This window comes from Staurois parvus, unplaced genomic scaffold (assembly GCF_062004578.1).
Source record: "Staurois parvus isolate SC_StPar_1 unplaced genomic scaffold, SC_StPar_1.0 ptg000172l, whole genome shotgun sequence".
NCBI classification, from domain to species: Eukaryota; Metazoa; Chordata; class Amphibia; order Anura; family Ranidae; genus Staurois; species Staurois parvus.
In genome coordinates, this window is record NW_028317968.1 from 10482111 (window position 1) to 10504592 (window position 22482).

The window sequence follows — 22482 nt, forward strand, 5'->3', positions numbered from 1 at the left end:
TATAGAAAACTGCTCATATTTAGGATGACCACAAACCAGAGCACAAAGCTTATAACTGAACCTTGAAATAAACAATGAGGAGCCAGCTACCATAATATAAAGCTTGTTTTTACATGGTAATATTTTCATTCATGCATATGTTGTATATTAAAACTGGAATTAAAATATTGCAAACAAAATGAGCATATAGACCACAATAGAGTATTTGTTAACATACTGCACAATGCAATACCACGAACCCCTTTCTTCAGATATTATTCAGTGTGTTCCGGTTACCAGCCCTCTGATGGCACACAGACTAAAGCAGCCCATAAATGGATTTTTTTTTGTTCAACCAACATGATGAACGTAAAAGAGGCCCAATTTCCCCTTCCACATGTTTGAGGTGAATGGGGGAATCCTCCCCACTGAGTTATTGTATTTTGACAGTGTGGGGGCTTCCCCACCAACAGAATACACTGATCAGCGCTATGGCCAGTGTTGCAGCTCAAGGGAAAGTCCAACAGGGCGGTTGTACAGGAATCAATCGATAGATCAACTTCTGTACAAACTCTCTGCTCATACATGGATTGGTTCAGCAGGTGATAGGCTGAATTTCGATCCATGTTTAGCTGGCTTAACTGTTACCAGTTAGTCTATAGGCCATCAGTGGAGCACATAGACTAAAGCTGGCCATTTATGGATCTTTTATTTTTTTCATGCAGCGAGTAGGCTTTATAGAAAAGAAAACTAACAGTTTCCTCCATCCACAGAATCAAGATGGATAGAGAGACCCCCCCAATGGGTAATTGTGTTCTGATGGCAAGGACTCTTGATGGCTAGGAAAGCACTGATCAGCGGCAGCCGCTACTCAAGCAGGCTCTTCCAACAAACCCATTCAATAGAAATTGATTGTTAGATTGATTTCTGTTGAGTGGGAGCGGCCACACATGGATGGAAATTCAGCTGGTTCCTGCTGAACTGGCTGAATTTCATTCATTTTCTGACCAGTCTAACTGTTGCTAGTGTGCTGTAAACCTGCCACTTACATGAACATGAAAATATTCCTTGCTCGCAGCACTTTACAACAGGAGTACAGTAGTTTTCAAGTGACTTTATTGTAGAATGTACAGGCAAAATTAGGCTGGCCATGGTTTTTTTTTTTTTTTTATTAGCCAGCAGGCTTGAAAAAAAAATGATTCCTACATCCACAGAAACAAGGAGGATTGAAAAACCCTACCCCAGCTTCAACCCTCTTCTCCCATCAGTTCCAACAGGACACTGTTCACAGCAGCTGATCTAGAAACATTTTCCAACATGTCCATTCAACAAAAGTCAATCTAACAATCGACTTCTGTCAGACAGGGAGGGCCAAACACTGGATGGTCCCTGCTGAGCCAGCTGATGTTCATATTGTCTGTGTATTTACATTTTGGAATTGTGTAAATGACAGATGTCAAATACAGCAGGCAAAGCTCCCCAAATGGATGCCATACCCAAAAAAAAAAAAAAAAAAAAAAAAAAAAAAAAAACTACAGAGGTTCTAACCCACCTTCAAGCTTCTAAAATCTTTTGTCCAAAAAAAGTTTCACTAAAGCTGCAGAATGCTATACAGCTGCAAGACTAGAATACTTTTTTTCCTATGTGTTGGGGGACAAAAGGAAGTAGACATATTACAAACTGGTCTGGCAGAAAATGTTTCTGGAACCAAACTGAATTTCAGATCAGCACACCAGTGCATTTAAACAATTAATTATCAGTTAGTGTTAGAACTGTGCTGCAAGTAGCAAGCCTGGGTCACATCACCTAGCCTGATTAGCAGCTCACTAAATGTGTATAAGGCCCGGTTCACACTATAGAAACGCAGTTCAGATGTGTTTTTGCATGGCCGTTTTTGATGCTTTCCAGTGCGTTTTTATGCATTCCAGTTCATTTTTCCTCTCTCTCTCTTCACTTTAAATAGAAACATGTGCATTCCAGTGTGTTTTTGGTGCGTTCCGGTGCGGTTTGATGCGTTTTACTGCGTTCCAGTACAGTTCTGTGCAGAAAAAATTCATGTTCTAGTTTTTTTTTCTGCAACTGGAATGCACTGGAACTGCAAGCATTGATATTAACTATGACATTGACAACCATATAACCTACTTTGTGTGTTTTGGATGCAGATAAAAGCAACTGAAACACATGTAGTGTGAACTGACCCTTAATGTATTGTTTCATAAAAAGGTATTTTCAGATCTAAATTGTTGCAAGCAGAAGCCTTTGCCTTTTGCCCATTTGTGCAGTGTTTAAACAAATGCCTAACAGTACAACAATTCAAAAGCAAATTAATGTGTATTTTCTGCAGTTCTGCATTCACTCAGGGATAGTGTATAGCTATACTAGTGGACACCAGCACTCCTTAGATCTCATGTGAAGTGGGACAGAGGGAAGGATATGTGGAGTTCTGCAGTCCAACAGGCAAGGTTGACAACACTGAGATTTTAGTACAAAAAATCCTCACTGTATTGTCAGCTCAAACACGAAGGTAGGAACAAAATCAGGCTTTTGGCAAATCAACATGTATTTTTCTGTACATGCAGCATTTGTATGGGAAAAATGGACATTTGTTGCAGAGATGTATTGTTTTTTTTTTTTTTATTATTTTGTCCTGACATACACTTTAACTGATAAAACTGTACACTGACTTTCATAATATCCTTTCCAAATTATTGTAAAAATAGCTCATAGCTACTGGTAACAGGGCAAGGTCTGGTAAAAAAAAAAAGTGTAACTGCCTATAAAGAGTGGTGTCTTAAGGACTAACCTTGCCAATCAATCCATCTAAGCCAGGGGTGCCAAACTCAATTTCATCTCAGGACAGGATTATGGTTGCCCTCAAAGGGTCGGCTGTATCTGTAAGACCATATAGATGTATCTACTCTTTATCATATTAAATCATTGTCTCTGCATTTGTTTATTACTGGTTTTAGCAATAGCTTAAGCTGTGAAGTGCAGGTGCAGACCGGCACGGAGCCCACTAACATTCCTGTAGCAGATGAAGCAAGTCTGAGAGAAGGATTGCACACTGCTGGTATCACCCTGCCATGGTGCTCTGTCTGAGCTGTCTCCAATAAAGTTTATTGTGGGTGATACCAGCAAGCAGTGCACGAACCTCCTTTTCAACTGGCAAAGAACTGTATTATTCTCATAGTAATTATACGCAGATGTTCATAGAACCCCCCCTCCCCCTTACATCAGATGTCAAGAGCCCCCCCCTCCATCAGAAGTCAAGAGTCCCTCACCTTCCCTTACATCACAGTGCACCCCCCTTACTTTGTGCTGCTGCCAGGAGAAAACTGGGGGTGGAGCTGGGAAGCATATAAGCAGTGTCTGGAGGAGGACCAGAGGAGGGCTAGAGTCAGATGAATGCTGAGACCAGGGGAGGCAGAGACAAGGGGCTGCTGTGGCTGTACAGAGAGGTGCAGAATCTGTAGGAAGAGTTCCATCCTCTTGTTGCTGCCGACTACTGAGAAGGGGGACATAGACCAGCCTCTCCCCGGTTGCACAGAGAAGTGCAAGATATGGTGTAGGAGTTCTATCCTCCTCTCTGCTGCCAAATGCTGAGACAAGGTGGGAGCAGGGATGAGGGGAGTACTGCAGCAGGAGAATCTCAAGGGCTACATGAATTGGCCTGGCCATCCCAATTTAATCCGCAGGCCTTGTGTTTGACACGTGATCCAAGCCAGTGTTTCTCAACCTTTTGTCGGTCAAGGCACCCTCTAAAATTATGGACAGTCTCGAGGCACCCCATTCTAAAATGTAAAAAACTATTCTAATAGTTTTACATATTGCATCAACATCCACACATGTAGGACACCCAATGTTAGAGGTGATTTATTCTTCCAAATCAAATACACTTTTGCACACTGGTACTGCTTAGTATTCGAATGTTTCTCTTCTCCATCACTGAGCTAATGTGACCCCAACACTGATAGAGAGGGGTGGGGAGGGTCAAACAAGGATGCTGTGCAAACAACCAACATCCTCCTTATCAACTGATGTCATTGGTTGTCGGGATGCCAGCGGCTAGAAGATTGTAATGGTGAACAATGAAAACCCACGGCTTTGTGTAACTAAAAGGCAGGCTTGATCCACCTCTGGCTTGTACACAATTATTGGGCAATTTTTAGGCATTTTCCCAAGGCACCCCTGAAGAATCCTCAAGGCACCCTGGTTGAGAAAGGCTGATTTAAGCTAACAGACCTTTACAGGATGCCAAGGGCTCTGCAATAGTGAACCATCACCCCAACTGAGGTAGTGTAAATATTACTTCTAGACAAATAGTTTGGACAGAAGAGGTCAAAAGGTGTTTTAGATGGAAAGCATAATATCATTAATCAATACGTTATGCATAAAACGGTCATTAAAAGCCACCTTAGAAGAACCATGTTGCCAAAGAATGTACAGATAACAGTGGAAAAAATCCTTTGTTTGAAAGATCAGTCTGTTTCTTTTCAACTTCCCCATAGCCAAACAGTAAAAAAATTCCTTTATAAACACACAGCTATGACATAAGAAAACCAATGGTCAGGTTTCCTGAAAAGGAGCTTAATTTTAAACCAGAAATCAGCCAAAATTCTGGTTGATAAAATACGTTTTCTGAGAAATGACCCTATCGTGCAGTGTGAGGCTGGTCTGTTCATATGTACAAAGATCTTTTATACCAAGTGGTGGTTTAAACCACAAATTGCTACTAAAGAAAATGAAAAAATACAAATAGTAGTTTTTTTTCCCTTAAAAACTCATTCCACCACTACATTTATGGGAAATTGCTTCTAATGGTTAAACTCTAAGTTACCAGGACTAACGAAAATACTTTCCCTTATACAAATGCTCCAAGTATTCAAAAAATGAAATGGACAATATTTCATTTCTACTGCCTTCCCCAAGACAGCACAATGGAATCAAACATGCCTGCTGGATAAAAGCTGTCTGTGGTCAAGCAGTAAAATGTTGTCTGCTGCCTCCATTGCATAGAGAATGATTAGCTCAGTGGAATAAAATGTTCCTGATTGCAGGATGTGAGCATGAAACAGACTTAAATTACTAGAGATCGCTTCAGGTTTATAGGTTACAAAGTACTGCGGCAGCCATGAACTCCAGTACTGAGCAAATCAAGAAATACATTTAATCCACTGCTAAAGATAGATGATAATTTTTTTTGCATACCATATATACTGTGCAAAATACAGGTCAAATTGGCTTGTGGCTCTTGGCATGCCCTCAGGACAGTGAAAGGTGTAAATTTGCTGTCTTCTAACCAATTTACAGAAGAAGAAAATGCAGTAATTTGCCCACTCTTTTCAACAGTAAGTGTCAACAGAATTGGTAGTATTTAAAATGGTAATCCACAAACCACATCTTTAAAATGGAGTTATGACACTTCCATAATAAAAATGAATTGTTTTAAACAATGCAAAAAAGAGACAGTACTACCACACGAATATAAACAGTAACAGATAAAAGGTGTAAAGAGATATGTGTAGAGATGTGTTACCCAGTAGCCTTGCTGTGTTTCGTTTTGTGGAAGCAGGCTTTGTGCCTGGAGGCCATGTGGGCCTAAGAAAAGATTTTCTACTAGTGTCATCACTGGAACAGAATTATACCATGACATATTGTTTTTGTACAATCCAGGCAAAGTTCTGTGAGATGCTCCTGGATACCAAGACTCACCCAGTGATTTCTAGCCAAGCAGCTATAGCAGACCTTTGTACGTTTTGAGTATTTTACCTTCTTTGTCTTCCTGTCCTAGGAAACAATTAAAAAATACCTTCAAGTGTGGACCTATCTAGTTTGGGGGCTAAGAATGTTCTATGGGGGAACCCATCATGTATAGACAAGACTCCTTTGGATGGAAGAACTACAGCAGGGGTCTCCAAACTTTCTAAAGAAAGGGCCAGTTAATGGTCCTTCAGACCTTTGTAAGTTTTGAGTATTTTACCTTTGTCTTCCTGTCCTAGGAAACAATTAAAAAATACCTTCAAGTGTATACCTATCTAGTTTGGGGGCTAAGAATGTTCTACGGGGGAACCCATCATGTATAGACAAGACTCCTTTGGATGGAAGAACTACAGCAGGGGTCTCCAAACTTTCTAAAGAAAGGGCCAGTTAATGGTCCTTTAGACTTTAGGAGGCCAGACTGTGCCCAGTGGGAGTATACAATACCTGATCTTTGGTATTAGGGGGAGAAATAGTTGGTATCAGTGGGAGGAATAGTGGCCCATTTTTGTTGACAGTGGAAGGAATTATGCCCAATCGTTTGGTGTTAATGGAAGGAATAGAGCTCCATTGTTGTTGTCAGTGGTGGGAATTATACCCCATTTTTGGTGTCAGTGGCAGGAATAATGCCTCAATGGTCAGATAAAGGCAAGCAAAAAGCTACATCTGGCCCCACAGCCGCAGTTTGGAGACCACTGAACTATAGGGAATTAATAAACTCAAAACACAAGATGGTAAAACTTTCACTTAACAGAAACCCGAGATGCTCTGTTACTCAGCTGCTGCTAAAATGTTAGGGTGTAATGGCTGCAAGGTGAGAGTCAGGAGAATCTACCCCTGGAATACCAAAGTAAACCGGTGTTATCATAATAAATACAATAAACTTGAAAACAGGAAGGGAGACTCAACAGCACAGTCTCAGCTTGTTGAAAGGTTTTACTTGTATCACATCCTCTAATGAAATGAATGAGATTACAGGAACCAAATCACTGAATTGGGTGTATTTCAGTGACATCATAATAAAGTATGGATGGACATTTAATCCATTCGCGAAATCATGTTTACCAGTACACTCCAAACAAAAGATTCAGTGTAGGGCTGCTTTCACACTGATCTGTTTTTCTTCCGTGTTTGCATTAATGCAGAAGAAAAATGCATGACCATTAAAACCTATGGAATTTTTCACACTGACCAGCTGCAGCTCCATTGCATTTTTCAAAGTCCTGCAAGCTGCATTTCTGGTGCAGTAAAAAAAAAAAAAAAAAAAAAAAAAAAAAACACTCCCCATTGAAATGAAGGAAAACGTATCAAAAACGTGGCATTAAAGCATCAAAAACTCACCCACAATTGCGATTTTGGTGCAATTTTTGAGCCACCTGACCTTTTTTTCACAGGTGCAAAACACATTGGAAATGTGTCAAAAATGCATTAAAAAAATTGTCAAAAATACACATGTGTTTTTACCGACCTTTTGTAACAGAGCAGTGTGAAAGTAGCCTATAACTCAAAATAGTCGTTTTCTAAGACTCTGGAACTACATCACTGTCAAAAAGGAGACTTCAAAAATAAACCTTCTTTAGAGCACTGAAGTAAATATGGATGAAATTCAACAACAATAAGCTGAAAAAATAATGGTAATTAAGGCAAGTACAGCAAACATCGCACACCTGTTCCTGTACAAGTGACCAACTGCCCAGACGCAATAAAATATTCAGGATGAAGGAAGGGATTTGGGCACCATAACAGGAAAGAATTGTTGGGATTCAGCCAAACCGTACAATATTTCTTCTACAGCAGTGATAGGCTGCAGAGGTCACAAAGGCGGAAAAGCAGCTGGAAGGCCCTTGTTGTCTTTTTAAGAATAATCAAGCGATAGAAACAATACAAAAACTGTATAAATAAAATATAAAGCATGACACATATACAGATTAAAAAGGAATATATAAATGATAGGGATAAAAGTGCTAACAAAGACAATTAAACCCACATACGTATATTATAATCTTTTTATCGCTGATTTCTATATTCATTCCCCAGTACAAAGGGTGATGAAATACCGTTATAGGTTTTCTTTTTAACTTTTTTTTTCCTGGCCAGAATCCCATTCTAACAATCTCTAGGTCTAGAACATGTGTCAAAATGAGCATGCTTCTCACCTGTAATTTCATATTAGAGAAGCATATTAGTGTTGTCAGATGGGAATCACTCTGTTCTTGTTACATGGAAACTGATGCTTTTCTATCCTACACTGTGGTAAGGACCAATGAGCCCATACAATAAAAAAAACATTTATATATATATATATATATATATATATATATATCCTACACTGTGGTAAGGACCAATGAGCCCATACAATAAAAATAAATAATTTTATACATAAAAACATAATTTATATATATAAATATTATTATTATACAGTATTTATAAAGCGCCAATAGTTCGCTCAGCGCTATATATATATATACACACACATACACACAATTTAAAATTTTTTTTGTATGGGCTCATTGGTCCTTGAGTTGGCAAGAGCTCTTATTAGTTGCAAAGGGTGTCTTCTTTGACATGTCCTCCCCACTAACTGTTAAATGTTAATAAAGTCTTACAAAGAGACTAGAAAAAAGTGCCGCTGCAGGTTTAAAGTGTCACTAAACCCACAACAGTAAAATCAGTCTGTATATGCAGTAATGCATGTTTGTGCTACTCACTGTGGAACCTAAGGGGTTAATCCTTTGCATTGTGTAAAAATTCTGTTTAATCCTGACTTCTATGATCCTCCCCTTCTTCCAGTGGCCCCCTTATCTTATAAGATATATTGTGTGGAGTCACTCTGCACATACTCAGTTTAGTGCGTATTGCTAGAGAGGTTTTTTTTTCTTGGGAGAGTGCATGTGATCAGCACGGGGCCAATCAGCACTGTCCAGACAGAGGTCAGGGGTTCTGCATTTTCCTAGAGCAAGATGAAAACTCCTCCTGCAAGCTTTAACCAGTGCTCGGCTGGACATTGATAGAAGTCACAAGACTGCTCTAACTGCTGATGAAAAAATGTATCTAGCAGTTCATCTTTACTAAAATAATTGCACTTCCATGTTGTGTGTACTGTGGGAGACCAGATATAGTAAATGCAGGGTCCTGGGTTTAGTAACACTTTAAGTCATAATGTACTAGTATGCACCGCAGACTATTACATTATGAGAAACTTGCTTACAGGTGGAGGCATCCAGCACTGGGCTGTCACGTCTCTCTCCATGGTGTTTCCATGTTAGCCTGGTCTTCATTCTGGGTTCTAACTCTTCAGCTACTTGAATGGTCGGTCTCTGGTGACGTCAGTCCTGCGCATATGCACGAGAGTCACTTCACCGCAGCACGCAGAGCGGATCATAAATGAGGTCTAAGCTGCGCATGCACGGCTCAGATTGCGTTACCCGCTGACAGGCAAGGGGGTCATTTACGACAGAAGAGACCTCTAGGGTGTCTTTTCTGTTATAAAGACCCTGCCTACCAGCGGTTTTTTAGAGAAGACAGTTTACGACCACTTTAAGGAGGCAATGATGGGACACAAAAAGCAATACAAAATTTGATGGAGCTACTAGCAGGACCCAAATCTATGCAGCTTTAGAAAAAAAAAAAATATCCGATTCACACTAATGTGGTACAGGAAATGCTGCGTATCTTATGCATTTCCCGCACCGCATTGCAATCACATCACGTTCATGTGATCTCGTGCGGGTGTCAATGATAAATTCATGACATCACGAACAGCGATGTATTTAGATTTTGTGCTGCCCTAGGCAACACAAAAATCATCTGCCCCCACGGACGCTGACCAACTCCACCCCCCCTTTCCCATCCTGCGGAGAGAGCCAGACATTGACCAGCAACACCCCTGCCCCCCCTTATATATAGATAGACACTCCTCTTCACAGCTCCGGACATCCCTGAGAACGAGAGTCAGGCTCTACATACACCATCAAGCAGCCTGCAGCCTCTCAGATCCCACCTGGTTCCCATGATGTGCATGTCCCTTCTTCCATCTCTTCTTCTGGGGAGAGGTGCTGCCCCCCCTGAAAAATGCTGCCCTAGGCAAGTGCCTTGTTTGCCTTGTGGTAAATACAACCCTGATCACGAAACAGATTGCAAAACGTGATGCGATGGCCAGAAATCAGGTGCGGATTTAAAAAAGGGTCCTGCACCTTTTTGGTGTGGATGCATGTAATTCGCACAAGAATGCGGTGCGATTCCTATGCGAATTACATGCAGTGTCCCCCACCGCTTAGTGTAGTTACACTTCACATTAAGCAATACATTAACCCTTTCACGACAGAGGGTAAAACAAATTCCAACGCCAGAACACAATTTTGAAACTTTGACTTGTGTTCGTAAAACTACACATAGCATCATCTTCTAATTTTTGTATTATCAAAGTGAAACTGGCCAAAAATAGTAGAAAAAAAAATTCAAAAAAAGTATATCTATATCTTCTTGCTACTACCATAACCTACCACCAAAGAACAACCCAAAATAAATTCTCCTACCCCTGACGATCACAGAAACAATGGTGTGTAAGGCCAGAGACAATGGTGTGCATTTGTGCATTTTTTTTTACCGTACCTAAAAGACACTAATTGACACAGATACTAATTTAAAAAAATGCTTTTTTTTTGTACATACTAAGCTTCGACTCTGACCTTTGACCCTGACCCAGATGAATACTGCACATAGTAGGTGTGAATGGGCCCCTAGAGTTACCTTTGTCTTTCACATTAAACTGCAGTGCATAGATCTGAAAAACAGCCACATAGGAAAGAATGTGATTTTTTTTTTACTCAACATGCTTTTGCATGCAGCAAAGTGCAAGAGTTGCTGCAATTAAAATAGAAAGCAAGAATAGTCACCAATACATTTGCAATTTTCTAAATGTCTCTTCATATTATAACTATTAATAATAATGTGCTGATTTAGAGACAACATAATTTGCCATGTTTTAAAATGCAACTTCAAAGCTACTGAATGCCCATTGTCTTGCAAAGCAAAACGTAAGAAACAGTGAATTGTGAACCGTTAGTTCTTTATGAAAAAGCTGAAGCAGGGGGAACGTTCAAGTGGGTTTTCTACAAATGTGACATTTCGGTTGAACAAGACAAAGAGGTCTGTCATTTTCACTTTTTTAATGAGTAATGAAATCAGAATCTAACAAGCATCTGAATATTTATAAGCACATCACCTCATTCCCACTCTGCCACATTATAATGTGCTAGCGGAACTTTACTCATTTCATAGCATACCAGTCATAGTCACAATGTCGTCAATGATCTCTTCAGTATTGAAGACCACCCACTGCCAATGTGGGGAGAAGAGGAAGAAGACTTAAGGATGCAATATGACTGGACCCCCAGGAAAAAGAAGGTATGTTTAAGGAAATGTTTAAGAAAAACAGGTGCACAGGTGTGGGAGTGATAAAGGACCAGGACATCAAATACAGTTGCAAGAAAAAGTATGTGAACGCCTTGGGATTACATGGAATTTTGCATGAATTGGGCACAAAATGTGCTCTGAACGTCATCTAAGTCACAACAATAGAAGAACACAGTCTGCTGAACATAATACTACACAAACATTAGATGTTGCCATGGTTTAATTGCACATAACATGTAAACATTCACAGTGCAGGGAGGAAAAAGTATGTTAACCTTTGGACTTAATAACTGGTTGACCCTCCTTTGGCAGCAATAACCTCAACCAAACATTTCCTGTAGTTGCAGATCAGACCTGCACAACGATCTGGAGTAATTTTGGACCACTCCTCTTCACAAAACTGTTTCAGTGTAGCAATATTCTTGGGATGTCTGGTGTGAATCGCTCTCTTAAGGTCATGCCACAGCATTTCAACAGGGTTGAGGTCAGGACTGGGCCACTCCAGAAGGCGTATTCTGTGCTGTTGCAGCCATTGTTTTGTTGAATTACTTGTATGCTTTGGCTCATTGTCCTGTTGCATCACCCATCCTCTGAGGAGCTTCAGCTGGCGTACAGATGGTTGTACGTTTTCCTGCAAAATGTCTTGATAAACTCTGGAATTCATTTTCCCATCAATGACAACAATCCATCCAGACCCTGAGGCAGCAAAGCAGCCCCAAACCATGATGCTCCCTCCGCCATGTTTTACAGTGGGGATGAGGTTTTGATGTTGGTGTGCTGTGCCTTTTTTTCTCCACACATAGTGTTGTTTGTTCTTCCCAAACAACTCAATCTTGGTTTCATCTGTCCACAGTATATTTTGCCAGTAGTGCTGTGGAACATCCAGGTGCTCTTTTGCAAACTTCAAATGTGCTGCAATATTCTTTTTGGACAGCAATGGCTTCCTCCGTGGTGTCCTCCCATGTACTCCATTCTTGTTTAATGTTTTCCTTATTGTAGATGTGTCAACAAAAATGTTATCATGTGCCAGAGATTTCTGTAGGTCTTTAGCTGACACTCTGGGATTCTTCTTTACCTCATGCAGAATTCTGCGCTGTGCTCTTGCAGTCATTTTTACAGGACGACCACGCCTAGGGAGAGTAGCAACAGTGCTAAACTTTCTCCATTTGTAGACAGTCTGTCTTACCGTGGACACATGAACATCAAGGCTTTTGGAGATACTTTTGTAACCCTTTCCAGCTTCATGCAAGTCAACAATTCTTGATCATAGGTCTTCTGAGAGCTCTTTTCTGCGAGGCATGGTTCACATCAGACAGTGCTTCTTGAAACCAGTAAACCCAAAACAGGTGTGTGTTTTTTAAGGGCAGGACAGCTGTCAGCAACACATCCAATATCATCACACTGATTGGAGTCAAGGTTGCCTCACTCTTGGCTCCAATTAGCTCTGGGAGAAGTCATTAAGCTAGGGCCTCACATACTTTTTCCTCCCTGCACTGTGAATGTTACTCAGCTAAGCACACCATCCTGTCTGCATGTCTGAGCTAAGGGCAGATGGATTCCAGGAAGCAAATGCTATATGAATCATCTACCCTTGCCATGGCCAGAAATGCTAGGAGGTGTTTTTCTCAGCAAAATAAAGCATAGAGACATGGATGGATGGGTGTGTTTGCTTTGAATAATAAAAATAAAATTAAATATCGTTTTTGATTTGTGGTACTCAGATGCAGTGTAGTTCCACATTAAGCACAGATTGCTGTTCAAATTAATTCAAATAGAACAATTCCTTTGAAAGTAATGTCCACAAATGCAAACAGCCACAAATACGCACAGAGGTCCCACATTTGGCAAATACTAAATATTATTTAGACCCAGATTTACTAAGAGTAGAACATGTTCACTTTCAAAGTGAATTTTTGCTTCTTGTGAATGAGGTGAAACACAGCGAAAATTCACTTTGCAAAGCATACCCAACCACGTGCAAGGAAAATGAAAGAATGCAGATTTTTGTTTGCACACTATTGGATGAATAAAGTCACTAAATCATCACCTTGTTCACTAAGTACATTTTTACCTAATGTTTAGCTTAAGGAATTCAGTGAAGTTGTAGGTTTTTTCTATTTAGTAGCAATTAGGCTAGAGGAAACCGTTTTGGTTTGAGAATATTGTAGAGTATATCAGAGTATTGTATTATCTGGGGAAATTTCTCTTAAGTTGGTCATACACTATACAATTGTATATTCTCTGTGCAATCTTTTTTAGATATACAAAAACTATGTAATAGGAGGACACATCAAAACAACCAATTCTGTGTATCAAATCAGGCAGGCCCTTGCATTACATGGTTGATGGTAGATCTAAAGAAGATTGTACAATCAGATTGTATAGTGTAAGGTGACCCTTACAGTGCCCTAAGCTAACAGCATTTCTAAATCTTTCTCCACTCTATCCAAACCTAAAATACAGTTTTGGCTTCCCCTATATTCTACTGTTACTGCCCATTTCCCCAAGCAGTATATGTTTTTTTACATTTATTTTCACTTTTTCTAGACGTAAAACACTGCTTTTCATCATATCACAGTCCATGATGCCCTGCATTGACAGCCACGTCCTCAGTCTCTCATGTTAAATGACGGTGGATACCACTCAGTCCAGAAGATCCAAGAAATCTTGTGGTGAAAAGGAATTACTGTGTGGAATAGCTCCAGAAACAAGGTGAGTATTGTAACCAGAGCTTTTTTTAGTTTTGTTTTAACCACTTCATGCCCATGGAATATATAAAAACATCCTGGCTTGAAGTGGCTAAAACAAGCTCATGGCTGTTTTATTTTTTTTTATGGGTTTTTTTTTTTTTTTTACAGCCAGTGTTTGACTGTTTAATAAAAGTGATCTGGGGGGCTCTACCACCATCTGATCACATTTACTGTAGTGACAAGGGGAGGTTCCCACCCGCCATCTCCCACTCCTCTGGGAAGACAGGGACTGCAGTAAACAGACAGTATAGCTAAATACAGAGGAGATTGAGGGTCATTTGGTCCCTGATCTCATCTGTGGCTAATGAACCTGGAAGCGATTTTGTCCCTTTGAGTGTCAGAGCTGTCATTCCCTGGCTGTTACAGTCAGGGAAGCAGCTAATCAAGCACAATCTGTGCTTAACTAGCTGCATCGGAGGGCAGGGGAGACTTTGGGGGACTAAAACACCCCTGATGTCTCCAGAAAGGGGACCTGCCACCTGCCCATGGCTATCACATGAACTTTAAGGTTTTACCCCCTTCATGACTAGGCCATTTTTTGGTATTTAGAAACTGAACTAATTTAACTTGCCTAATTGTATGATCATGCACAGCTGTACCTAAATGAAATTTATATAAAGTTTTTCACACAAATAGAGCTTTCCTTTGGTATTATTTGATCACCACTTTGTTTTTTATTTGTTATTTTATAAACACAAAAAGACTGAAAATTTTGAAGAAAAAAAAACTATTTTTTACTTTGCTATAAAACATATCCAATAAAAAAAAAATTAAATATCAAATTTCTTCATAAATGTAGGCCAAAATGTATTCCGCTACTTGTCTTTGGTACAAAAAATCCCAATAAGTGTAAATAAATAGGTTTGTTTGAACTTTTTAGTGTCTACAAACTATAGTATATTTACTGGAATTTTTATTTATTTTTTATACTAGTAATGGTGGTGATCAGAGACTTATAGTGGGACTGCAGTGGGCAATCTGACACTGACACTGGGTGGGAGCTGACTGACACCGACATCACTATTGACACTTATACAGTGATCAGTGATAATACTATACATTGTCACTGCACTAATGAGATCATGGCTAGGAAGTGGTTAACATCTTGGGGTAACATCTTGGGATAATGTGTGTAATATGTGTTGCTTTTACTAAAAATCTATTTGTTCCTTCCAACTGCTGTGCAGGAAAAAGAAACAAAGAAATTGTTCCCACTGTACAGAGTCCTGTGTTGTTTGTCGACACAGGGCTCTGTGCTGTGATTGGACACAGCCAATCAGCAGGTCCCAGCCATGAATCATGTGTACCTTGAACCTGAAATCAGGCAGCAATGTACAGGTATGTCATCGTGCCTAAAGGAGCAGACCGTCCACAGTACAATGCAGGTGGGCGGTCCTAAAGTGGTTAAAGGCACAAAAAAAATAGAAAAAGTGTAAAAAAAAGTTTTTAATAAAAATAAATAATAAATAAAAAAAACACATTGGTTGCCACCCCCCTCCCACACATACACCCGAATGCAAACATGTGTAGGTCTGGACTTGTATATAAACAGTGATTGCACCATGCAGTGAGGTATCACTGTGAACGTCAGAGTGAAAGCAATAATTCTAGCTTAACTTAAGGCCAATAACCTGTAAAGGATTTTTTACCTTAGTCTGTCACCAATTGACAGGCGTGTGCTACTTTGAGTCTTGACAGGTTTGGTATCTACTTACTCGACACAACCCCAGCCTTTATATTTTACCACAAATTAGGCATTATATTGCGTTTGTGTGCACTAAAATATTTTCCAACGTGCCAATCTCTGAAAAGGGGAGGAACCACGAAACAGAGCGTAAATCGGACGATTATTCTTAGATCCGATTTTCAGACGAAAAATCGGTCGATTTTTGACCCATGTATGGCTGGCCTTATTTTCTATCAAAAAATGCTAATTTTAATGTGTACATGAAAATGAAAAAAATACCTCGCATAGCAGGCAGATAAAACTGCCCAGAGTTGGAGTTTAAATGTGGACCTAATAGCTCAATCCAAACTATACAGCCTCTCAATCCAAAAATGACAGTATTTTACTGGGGGGATCATGAAATAGACATCTGTATGTCGGATAATTAGAGGTCCAAGCCCCATCTCATAGAAACAATGGTTTCTAGGTATTATAATAGCTCCAAGCTTATTAGCCCTTGTTATTGTATGTCAGCTAGATATATAGTTTAATAATCTATGCTGTTATAATTTGCAAGGCTCTGCCTGTTATCCTTAAAGGAGGAATAAAAACGTAATGCTGCACTTCACAATTCTTTAAAAATATGGCTTTTTCAGAGCATTCTGTTTCGTATTACGCTGTCCTTTTGCATTGTATTTTTTTTTTTATATTTGTATGCATGATGTTGAAATTATACCAAATAAATGATTGTAAAGCTCACATTCAGGTTGTCCTAGAATTCTTCAGTCAGTCTCATTTACGGACGATGATTTTCCCACAACACACAGTCTGGGATCCAGACTAGACAGAATGGTTTGAGGGCAGAGAATACTATCAAGTGAGATCACAGCCATACTACTGAAAATATGACAGAGCAGACAGTGATGCAGCAAACAACTTGCTTACAGCCTGCACAGATGGAGAACATAAAATTATGTCTAGCATATGCATTCCCCTGTACAAGGCATCAATTAAGCTATAAACACTGAGGTTGAAGCGTTTTAATGTTTTCTTATTGAATGAGATGACTCAATGCTTCTCAGACATCCTGAAAATGTCTTATAGACCTCAGTGGGTTTTATGAGTCTGGAAAACAGAAATATGGGCTAATTATCTCAATATCCTGGTGTTTGGAAGACAGGAGTTGAATCTTTACATGTATTTGTCATACATAACCTATACAACATGTGAAGTATACCTAAATCAAGATAAAAGAAATAAGAAAAAAAAAATAATATACATCAGCTTACCAATCCTTTATTTCTCATCCTCACCTGGTGATCCTGCCAGTAACATACTTCCTCAATAAGGTGATAACACCCACTGTGCTGTATCTATGGAGGAAAAGAGTTATCACCCTAGGCTGTTCTCCTGACTTGGACTACAGAAAACCTGCCCATCTCATTTTATTGACATAAGGGGGAGATTTTCTGTATTACACTGAAGATATCTGGGCAGGGCTGATCACACTGCTTGGCATTTTGGTTTAGCAGACACACAAAATGTTATGCGTTTATTTGATTAATGGCAAATCATTGAGAATTTTTCTATAATTTCAGTATTTTTAAAGAGAAAAAACATTGCGAAATGTGCAAATATAGGAGAAATGTACTGAATGAGCTTTTTATGTCCAGACACATTAATACCTGTTCTGTCTATCGATAAGCAGAGAAGAGTCTGGTGCTTTCAATATATAATGTGATGGTGAAGTTCCCACCTTTGTCGCCCTTTCTGACTCATTCCTAGAAAGCAAACAGGTTTGCAAATAATAAAGTACTGGTTTATTGGTATACATTTGTGTGGTTTTTTTTTTGTTTTTCTCTCAGAGATTGTTAAACATTCTGCTAAAACCTTGTGAAGCAGGACTGCTTTGACCTTGAAGAAGTGGGTACACTCCAATCATTTTATCATAGGTGTATTTTAAATGATAGAGACAGAATATCAACCAAAAATCCAGAAAAAAAAAACATGATACAAATGTTATAAATTGAGTTGCAGTTCAGTGAGTAAAATAAGTATCCGATTTCCTACCAAACAACAATAATTCTGGATCCCACAGACTGGCTATGTGCTCAGGTGGTAGAGATTAGTCCTGTCAATTTAAGGTGGTGCTCTTAACGACAATTTGTTTCTTCCATTCAAACACCGCCACCATGGGCAAGACCAAAGAGCTATCAAAGGACATCAGGGACAATGCACGAGGTTGGAACGGGCTACAAGACCATCAGCAAGGAGCTTGGTGAGAAGGAGACAACTGTTGTATTTGCAATGGAATAAATACAAAATAACCATCAATCGCCCTCTATGGTATAGAGCTTCAAGCAAGATTTCGCCTCATGGGGTAAGGATGATCATGAGAAAAGTGAGGGATCAGCCCAGAACTACACGGGATGAACTTGTGACAGAGCTCAAGGCAGTTGGGACCAGAGTCACCAAACAAACCATTGGTAGCACAATACACTGCCATTGACTGAAATCCTGCAGCGCCCGCAGGGTCCTCAGGAAGGCACATGTACAGGCCTGTCTGAAGTTTACCATTGAACATCTAAATGATTCAGAGAAGGATTGGGAGAAAGTGCTGTGGTCAGATGAGACCAAAATTAAGCTCTTTCTCATTAACTCGACTCACCATGTTTGGAAAAGGAAAAATGCTGACTATGACCCTAAAACACCATCCCTACAGTCAAGCATGGAGGTGGAAACATTAAGCTTTGGGGATGTTTCTCTTCTAAAGGTACAGGCCGACTCTACTGCATTGAAGGGCCAATGGTTGGGACCATGTATTGTGAAATCTTGGATGAAAACCTTCTTCCCTCAGCCACAACACTGAAGATGGGTTGTGGATGGGTCTCCCAGCGTGACAATGACCCAAAACATACTGCCAAGGCAACAAAGGAGTGGCTCAAGAAGAAGCACATTAAAAGGTCATAGAGTGGCCTATCCAGTCTCCAGGCCTTAAACCTACCAAACATGTATGGAAGGAGCTGAAACTTTGAGATGCCATGCAACACCCAAGAAACTTTAAGGATTTAGAGATCTGTAAAGAAGAGTGGACCAAAATCCCTCCTGAGATGTGTGCAAACCTGGCAACCAACTACAAGAAATGTCTTACCTCTGAACTTGCCAACAAGGGTTTCTCCACCAAGTACTAAGTCATGTCTTGCTTGGGGATCAAATACTTATACTCACTGAACTGCAACTCAATTTATAACATTTGTATCATGTGTTTTTTCTGCATTTTGGTTGATATTTTGTCTCTATCATTTAAAATACACCTATCATACAAAATATAGACCCATCATTTCTTTGTAAGTAGGCAAACTTACAAAATGTGCAGGGGAACAAATCATTATTTTCCCCACTACTATATGCCATCAGCATGTCTCCTGATGTAGAGATGTGCTGCAGGAAATTCTTGTGATTGCTCTGTGGCATAACCAGAAACAGAGGTAAAAAAAAAATCAGCTCCTTGGTTTAACACCAGACCCTGTTCGTCAGTAAGAGGTTGCGAGAAAACAGAATCTGGTTGAACAGACCAATTACCTAACCATCAGGAAAGAATGGTGGAGGAAGAGGTTAGGCAAAATACACACAGTTCTTGGTTGTTAAAAACCATGAATGGATCTGTGTAATTTGAAATGCTTTAGTGTACTTTGCAAATGTCTTGTTTAAAGTATATGAACACCTTAACTCTAAAAAATTTTTGTTATAGACAATTGTTTTTGAGTGTGGAAGGATTTCAGCCCCTGTTGGGTTATTTCTCTTTATGTAGCCACAGAAGAGACTAAGGCTTCATGCATATGGACATTTACATGCTCTCCAGTCTTGTAGAGTAAAATTTCTGGTGCTTTCAAGCTGCACCGGCAGGGGAGGCAAAGCTTACTTCCTAACCTACTATTAGATTGTAAGTTCTCATTGGCAGGACCACTCCTAACCCACTTGTTTTTAACTTTTTTGTAACTATACAGTTTCCCTTTATGAAACTCTGTGCAAACTGTTGGCACTATATAAATCATGAATAATAATAATAATAATGATAAACGTTGGCTTGTCACATGATTTTATCACAGTTTTATCTAGTATGAAGAAGACAAAATTATCCAAATCATTATGAAGCTACTGAAGTCAAGGAATGAAACTGATAGATGGCAAAATAATCATAAGTAAGTTCAAAGCAGCGTTTTGTAGGTCAGCGCCTCATGATCAAAAACATAACAGGTGCGCAGGACACCAGAACAATGCAGAGAAAACTGCATTCACTCTAAAGCCAACATACAGAGGTTTAACAAACGACAGCCTGTCAGTAACTCATAATTTCTATTGTCACTGGAGACAGATGAATGCATTTAACTCTTGCTGACTCATTCTAAGCTTTTCATATCCTGGAACTAATCTAATGAAATGTTAATGAGTACACCTTGTGTATTTTTCTCTGCAGCCCTCTACAACAGTGTTGAGCAGGTGAACATTCTGAAGGCGTGCTTATACTGGGTCATATTTCTCCAAACTAAATAGGAGGAATAGATGACGGTGTTGTGTGGCATCTCTGGCAGTATACAAAAGCACACCAAGCTGCCCACACACTGCAATTATGAAACACTGCACATAACTGTGTTGGATGGTGGGGTAGAAACATGTGTAAAATATTATATTCCCATTTAAAGGACCCTCTGTCTGAGTTCATTTCCCATAGGATCAAACACAGATTATTATAGCCACAAGCAGTAATCACTGTGCTCTCCTGGCGGGGACAGTTACCCCCCGCCCCGAGAACAAAATGGCTCCACAAGAGGGTTTCCCCCATCAGCACAGTGAGTAACCCGTGGTTGCAGGAAAGAAAAATTGCTCTATGGCCGACTTAAGGGACTGTGTCAATAGGCTTTGGGTTTGTGCTAGCAGCACCGGTTTCTGAATGATCACATTCAGAATTAATTGATGGGTGCATTTGATATGTAGTTAATCTCCTAACCTGCATTTTACCTGTTTCAAGTGGGACTTGCATTCCTATAGACTTGTATAATGGTGCAAAACCCACTTGAAATGAACAAAGGCCAGGACACATGCCCTAATTGTGTTGTCATTTTCCTTTTTTACAAACTAAAAATGGCTTCAAGTTGAAATCCTCCCATGTGGTAGGGTTGGCCCTGCACTTCAGAGGTTAAAATGTTTGTTTTATATCTAGGGGCCACAAAAAGTGGTTACTTACCTGAACTTCCACTCCAACAGGCTTCCTCTAGTCTAGGCTGTAAGACTGCTCCCTGCATAGTCCCAGGTCCTCTGATGTTATTAAAGTCCAATGCTAAGCCAACAGACTCACACTGGGTGTCAGGATGCCAAGAACAGTCCACTGCCAGAGTATAGGGGAGTAGAGGACAGTGCTTACATGATCCTCTCCTCCCCAAGCAGCCAGCAAAGTTGCTTTTTGCAGCCCCCTAGACCTAAACAAACATTCAACGGAGGATTTTTCCTTTCTGCAAATACAGGCTTGAAAATGTATGCAAAGGAAAGTTTAGAAGCTCTGTCAAATTTTTCTTGTCATCTGTCCCCACTGGGGAATTTCACAATACTTATTCTGGTGATCATTGTCACCAACACAGAAAGCGAAAGGAAATCCAGAATTTTAGAATTCACACCAGAATGAGAGGTGTGGGAAAATCTTCCAAAAGGGACACCTGTTTTAGTGACAAATGTATAAAGGGGCTTTACCCTCAATTTTTAGAGACTAACTCACTTCCTGTTGTATCCTCAGGACATGAAGTGAATGTAAAATTCCCCACTGGGATGCAGGCTTGAAAGAATAAGCTGCAAGTGTTTTAACCCTTCTTTACTTTATTCAAACCCTAAAAAAACAGTCTGGGGTATACATACACTTTTAAGGTATACCGGTGCATAATTCATGAAGTCAGATCTCCCACCCCACCCAAGGGTACCAGTTCAGCACGCTAGGTATGGTAGCTTGCTTCACATGCCAGGTATCTACATGGTTAGAGGATAGAAGAATGTGTGGCACCCTGCCCTGCTGATACCTGCCAGAATATGCTTGAGGACTGAGAGAATACGATTTCTAAGGGCAAAGCCGTCGCAACCATTCCCAAATCTGATGTGCGCCACTCCACCATCCCCCCCCCCCCCCATCCCCATGTGAAACACTATGGCGGCACACAGGCCTACTCTGTGCACAGTTGGTAAAAGTTTCATCTATTCTATTGGGCAAATAATTTTAAATAGATAGAAAAATAGACTGGGTTGTGATGTCCTAGGTTTGCTTTGAAATTTAATGAACAACATACAAGATTGCATTCAGGCAGCTGGCTCTGGGTCGATGGACATCTTTACATGTGTCCCATACTGTGGGGGCGAGGTGACATGATATCACATGAGTGAGCCCAGAAGGCATAGAGCAGGGGTATCAAACTGTGACCCTCCAGCACTTACAGAACTACAAGTCCCATGAGGAATTGCAAGGCTGATAGTTACAAGCATGACTCCTAAAGGCAAAAGCATGATAGGACTTGTAGTTCTGCAACAGCTGGAAGATCACAGTTTGACACCCCTGGCATGGAGGAAAGAACCGCTACTGATCACAGACACAGCACTCATTTGCTGTTCATGAGCAGATTTGGCTATATTATAAAGGTTATGCTATAAATAACATTTTCGATTATGGAATGTGTTTCACTTTTCTGTTATAATACCCTATATTGCCAAAGGTATTGGGACACCCCTCCAAATATTTGGATTTAGGTATTCCAATCACCTCCATGGCCACAGGTGTATAAAATCAATCACCTAGGTATGCAGACTGCTTCTACAAACATTTGTGAAAGAATGGGTCATTCTCAGGAGACCAGCAAGTTCAAGCGTGGTACTGTGATA

At 40.0% G+C, this 22482-nt stretch overlaps 1 protein-coding gene across 4 annotated transcripts in view; it reads right to left on the minus strand.

Annotated features, from left to right (window-relative positions):
- VMP1 (vacuole membrane protein 1) overlaps nt 1–22482 on the minus strand; it is a 225947-nt gene that overhangs the window by 65105 nt on the left and 138360 nt on the right. The window lies entirely within an intron of this gene.